Here is a 6219-nt window from a genome sequence, read left to right as displayed (position 1 = left end):
TTATCCTTTCATTTATCTGTAAACATACACACAAGCCTCTTTGTGGCATCATTGTTGCACGTTTTAAAACTCACACACAAATAATTGCAACATCTAAAAAAAAAAAATCATTTCTGAAAGATATTTTTCATAGAAAAGTACTTTGAGCCGTCAACCAAGGATGCATAAACAAAATCACTTTGTGAGTGTGGCATGTGAATGCTGCTTCTCCTTTTCACACTCTCCGGACTCCAACCCCGACTATAAATGATCTGCAGCAAGATCCGACAGAGGAAAGTCCCATAATAGACCCGTGTCTCTTTTGTTCTGTCAATATGAATAGTTCTAAGAATAAAGTCTGTTCTTTTGACCTGCTAATGCTTTGAGATCCACTGTATTTGGCATGACCTGTATGGAGTTAATTCAGTCTCAATAATCAGAAATGCACACAACCGGTTTTACAAATGCACACGCTCCGATTCACAAATGTCATTTTATGCAAACGTGAAAAATAAATTCGGAAATACACACCCTGTGTTTCACAAACACACAGATTGTGTTTCACACATGCACACTAAATGTTTTACAAATGCACAATAAGTGTTTCTCACAAATGTGCACACTGTTTTTCACAAAAACATTTTAGAAATTCACAATAAATGTATCAGAAATGCACAGTAAGTGCTTCACAAACATGATTTTTAGTTACACATGTGATGTGAACTCACAGATCATTCGAACTGCAGACTGTGCATTCAAAATCCCGTTCTCGTTTGTGAATCTCCCCGTGTGTGTGAGAGATTTTTCTACGGTGAATATTGAGACTCATCTGACGGAGCGGGTCAACTAATCTCACCATTGGCTAGTGAATCTGTCAATCAAACTCATCGGCAAAGCAGGCGGGTTCGCTTTTAGCCAATCGAATGGGCCCTTACACTCCTCACTTTCAAAGTGACGAGGGAGCTGTTCAACACAGCAGTTGGGAGGACGCGGGCGGCAAAAAATGGCGGAGAGGTCTTCTGAACGGGATCAGTCTCAGCCCGTAAGTAATGCATTTATTTGATCATTCCCTCGTTGTACGTCCTGTAATGTTATTGAATACTAAGTTGAAGCGTTCTCCTTAGCCAAGTGACATGTGTGAATGCTTTATGAACACTTCAGCCGAGTCGTTTGCAGAGTACCCCCACCGCAAATTAGCTTAGCTTTGTTTTAGCCTGTGCAAATTGTGTCTGCCTGTGAGTGTGAGTGAAGTTCAAGCCGGTGTCGGTTCAAGCTAGCGTCTATAGCCAATGATCTGTAGGTTCTTAACATGATTCAGATAGAACTAAGGGGAAAAGCATGCCGGATTTACAGCAGCAAAGAAAGTTTAATAAAAAGTATTGATTTGGAGACGGCGATTTGTTTAAACACTGATGCTATGCTATGTTAACTAGCTAGTTGTTCCGTGTGCTGCCTTTATGTAAACGCGATCCGGGTTAAAGTTAGACACAGTCTTTTCACAACCCAGACTTTAAGACGGGATGACATGTGCAACAAAGTTAATTCATATGACATTCATGAAAACGGCATTTTTTAAATATAACAGACATGAATCCACTGTTGAATGAAAGAAGCCTCATTAAGTTTCTAACGTTAGAACCCGTATTGTGCTGAAAAGCCCTGTGAGATTGTGTCAGAGTGACAGCCACTAAATTCCCCGTATCTTTACTTCCAATGACGTAATGACAAGAATCCCAAACATTATGTTTTTAGGCTGTTTTGTAGTCGATAAGTAGTCACAGAAAGGGTGGATGGGAGAAATCAGCTGTCAACAGTGATTTGAGTAGAAGTTACTGTAAGTATTACACACAGGCTTCCTGTGATCAGTGTCTAGTCTCTGATTTTTTTAAAGCTGTTCTTTACTACAAGCTCAAGTTATCATAGCAAGAGTGTTTTAAAAAAAATCCCCTTTCATATATTTGAAAATTATGTAATTTAAGATCAGACAGCTAAATTATCTAATCCATGTTTGTTGTGTTTTTATTTATTCTCTAGGAATTACTGAAGCGTGACAGCATGACAATCTTTTGTTCCTCGTGACATCAGGCAATACAACTCTCTGGCAGGGCATCTTACAAGTAATTTCTTTTAATTTTACCCACTGATTTCCCAATTATTTACCTTTTTTTATCAATCTTTTTATTTTGTGATATTTCTATTTGTAATGCATGTGTGTTTATGTGTTTTTTTAAGATGGCCATTTAAAAAAAAATTCCTCAGGAATTATTAAATTCCTTTCTATTCTATTCTATTTCATATTTTATCATCCTATTGTATTACTGTTTTACCTGTCAATTGGGAATTTAGCATTTTTGCCGCTGTAAACATCTGTCAGTTGAAAGTATTTGTACTTGTATTCCATAGATCTTGTACCTGAGAAGATGGCAGAGAACAACTGTGCAGACTTGGCCTTCTTCAGTGACGCTGTGAACGTTTATGGCTTTCCTCTGAGGTATTCATGTTATTCATAAAGAAATATTTTATTCACATATCAGGCAGTATAAGTACTTGGTTATTTGTACAAAAATAAAAGAACTTTTTTTAGACTCCTCTGAAAACAAAGGCAACTCTAAAACTTTCCCCTCATGAATAACATTTTACACCCCCTTAACAGTCTCTCTCACCTCATTTTTTTCCCCAGTGATACATGTAACCCACTCCTGCAATTTTTTTAACCTAGAAATTCTACTTATTGGCATCATACATAAGAACATTACATTTTAAACTGATGTGTACCGTATTGGCGATGCATTTGTAATTATGTGTTTGAGACATGATTTTCATGTTATTGTCAGGGTGAGAGGAGATCACGGAGGAGAAAATGTGGGCATAGCTGAGTTAATGCTCACAGTACGTACAACTGACACAAACAGCTTTGTTGCAGCAAAAGTGTACACACAATCAACGGTGAGTTGAACCTAGTTTTAGAAGCTTTAATATATACACAGGGCTCCAGACTGCGTCCATTTGGTCGCATTTTGCGACCAAAATTTGAGAGTGTGCGACTGAATTTTACACCCAGTCGCACATGTGCTACCAGTAAATTTGCCTCCCCCACCCTCCGTATTTTTTATACATTAAACATGAAAGGAGCACGTCAATGATCGATGAAATGAGAGATGAAATCATCAATGAGACGCGAGCGCACACGCACGCAGGCAGGCAGACACACACACTCGCGCGAATACTCATGAGACTGGAGCACACGCGAGCACACACTCGCGTTTCATTGAGTGATGCCCGAGGCGGCCAATGCGTGTGAGAAGAATAGGGAAAGTCACTGCAAGTGGCTAAAATATGTGGAGGGGCGGGGCCTAGAGATAATCGAGCGCGCGTAAACATCCGTGGGAAGGAAACGGAGACAAATATCATCACAACCTGATATGTGCATCTGAGCTATGAGCAAGCGAACTATTGATTCGTTCTTCCGACCTGCAGCTAGTGTACCAGTGACAGAGTGTACAGCAGGGGTCTCAAACTCGCATGAAATCGAAGCTGCAGCGAGACTGAAAGAGACCAGGAATTAGGAGTTGTCCTTAACATTCAATTTCGTTTTAATATGCCTCTCCCCCTAAGTATGAGCTGTGATATTACATCTTTTATAATTATTTTAATGTTTTGTAATGGATGTAGCTTTTTTTAATCAGTTGGTATTTTAAATTATTTTAATTGATCAGTGAACTACATAAAACCATCGGGACACATATCCCATAATGCATTGTTTTGTAGTCTGTAGGGCAGCTTTTAGTCAGTTCAATACTAAATTTCCAGCTGCGTTCTCTCAGGTTGGTGTCTTGCTCTCACCCCTTTCTCGTGATATTTTTGTTTTGATTGACAGGTGATGTTAGAGCAAAAACAAAAATATACGTCACACACCAGGTGATCTGTGCAGTGTTGCGTCCATCTGGGTGATCTCAAACACGCTTATTGTGCATCTTGGCTGAACCTATTTGGTGTCACCAACATGAATTTCCATCCTCTAATGTTTACATACATTTAAGTATTGTTTGAAACTGTGAAATTACGAAAGGTTACTACGGTAATCACTTTGTTACTAAAAAAATGTTTTTATTCTAAATGTATGGTATTTTGTTTACTATTTGTACTGTCATGACAGCGATGGTGCTGTCAGTTTACCTTCATGTTGCATCGTCAAAAGTGCAGAATAAAATATGACACTGAATTAGAAACAGCACATTGTAATTTCTGCATCTATTATTAAAGTATTTATTTGTAATACAGTGGAAATTAGTAGATTTGGTTAGAATGTTGATTTACGGTATGCGCCCCTAAATTTTCTGGTTGTGCCCCTAAAATTTTCAGTTAGGGTCCACTACGCTCCTAGTGAAAAAAGTTAGTCTGGAGCCCTGATACATAAAAGTGAATGATGTATTAAAAATAAATCTGACAATATAATATTTCTTTTTGCTTTTTTCCAAATACAGGATTGAGCTCCTCTGGTGTGATGTCTTCATGAGTGTTACTGGTTTATATTACAACATCCTGCACTCTCCTGAGGACCAAGACTTGCTCAATATCAGTAACATCACGTATTCTGCAGCCATTACATTTTTCTACCACGCATTCAAGCCAGTTTGGATGTCTTTAGTGACGCGTGGGACAGCCATCCAATCAGGACGGAGCAAAGCATGACACCAAATCAGCTGTGGCAGTTGGGCTTGACCCAGAACCCTGTTTCTGATCCCCGGGTAAATGCTTTATTTAATCTCACTGTACTGGACAACTGATGTGTGCAGTTTGACTAAAGTGGAAAGTATCAAGAAGAGTATCATGAAATCACAATGACTACAGTGAATTTTCATCGAAAATGAATGAAAAAGATTATTGTTGTGTGGTGCAAACAATTTCCCTAAATTGTTTGTTTGTAGGAAGAATAGCACATCTGCAAGTTCAAAATGCATCACAATGCATGGCATTATGAGCCATCAGATGTACTAATGTCACTACTTTGTTAAGGTTCACTTATTTGCAAATTATAAACAGTTATGGAGATATGAGGTCTGCCTGCAAGCAACAATATAAGTCATTATTAGTGGGTCTCTGTTCATACATAATCTAAAACACACAAAAAACAGTGCTGTTCATAAACAGTATCTTTTTTTTTTTTTTTTGTCAGGGTATGCTGGTTCCAGAGATTGAATGGGAGGAGAGTGGATCCATGACTGAACCTCATCCTGGGATCAATGTCCTGGTATGGGACAGTCCTCTTTTGGGTCCACAAATGTTGGAACTGCAAGACGACATCAATCCATTGTGGAATTCAGACCGTTTGGGAGTGGACCTACATCTTTACTGTCCAGTGTGTTTAGAACTTAATTTAGGCGACATAATTACATACAGAAGAAGAGAGACTGAGGGGAGCAAGACAAAGTTCAAATCAATACTGCTGTATTGTTCAAGGGACTTCATTGTATGTAAGGAAGTTATGAAAATTAGTTCCAGTTTAAATAAAATTCAAATCAGTAGAGATCCCACATTTGCTTAAATTTTGATGTTTTAATCTGTCCATGTTTTCACTGAATTTTACTCTGCAATAAAGGGTGAATGTTTGCACTTTGTTGTTCTATGACCATCTTTTGTTGTGTAGTATTTAACCAGCTATAAAACCCAGAGAGATGAGGATCTTTTTTGCAAGGGTGACCTGGCCAAGAGGTGTATATGTATATGGTTACAATATAAAATCAATGACATTTGAGTTATTAAAAAAATAAAATTAAGGTCAAGCAAAGTGACTTCGGGCTGAGCAGGGGAGGTGTATATTGGGTATCTGTGATTGACAGTGAGATGAACTTGAGGTAATGTAGTCCCACTGCGTGGTACGGAGCAAAGTGATGCAAGTTTCTCCACAAAACCTGTGGAAGTTGCAGATTTTTCTCCTCCACCTTCATATGATCCAAACCGTGTCTGAGTGTTGAAATGACGCTAGCATGAAAGCTAAGAGAATAACGTACAAACAATCCAGAGTGAAACATTCATTTTAAATCTCATGACCAGTACAGAGTTCGATGGATTCTAAGACAACTGCATTCAACCACTGTTGCCTTGCTTCCAGGTCCACTGAAAAGTTGCACAAGCCAGTAATTTTTGACAACCGAAGGCAAATAAACCGACAAGCCATGCTAAAGCTAACACGCTAACGACCGACTGGTCCAGAATCAAACATGGGCGGGGCTTTTGCCA

The 6219-nt window shown here is 38.7% G+C and overlaps 1 long non-coding RNA gene across 1 annotated transcript; it reads left to right on the top strand.

The window, feature by feature from the left end:
• The first annotated feature begins 887 nt into the window (after positions 1-887).
• Positions 888-5592, top strand: LOC144990158 (uncharacterized). Its single transcript, XR_013654133.1, has 6 exons — positions 888-1021; positions 2014-2096; positions 2383-2470; positions 2814-2925; positions 4464-4727; positions 5156-5592. It is a non-coding gene; the product is annotated as an uncharacterized LOC144990158 (long non-coding RNA).
• The last annotated feature ends 627 nt before the right edge of the window (positions 5593-6219 follow it).

Source organism: Oryzias latipes, chromosome 24 (genome assembly GCF_053564925.1).
Source record: "Oryzias latipes strain Hd-rR chromosome 24, Olatipes_Hd-rR_3.1".
Taxonomy (NCBI): Eukaryota; Metazoa; Chordata; class Actinopteri; order Beloniformes; family Adrianichthyidae; genus Oryzias; species Oryzias latipes.
The sequence above is the reverse complement of the archived record's forward strand: the minus strand, read 5'-3'. Positions and strand labels throughout refer to the sequence as shown.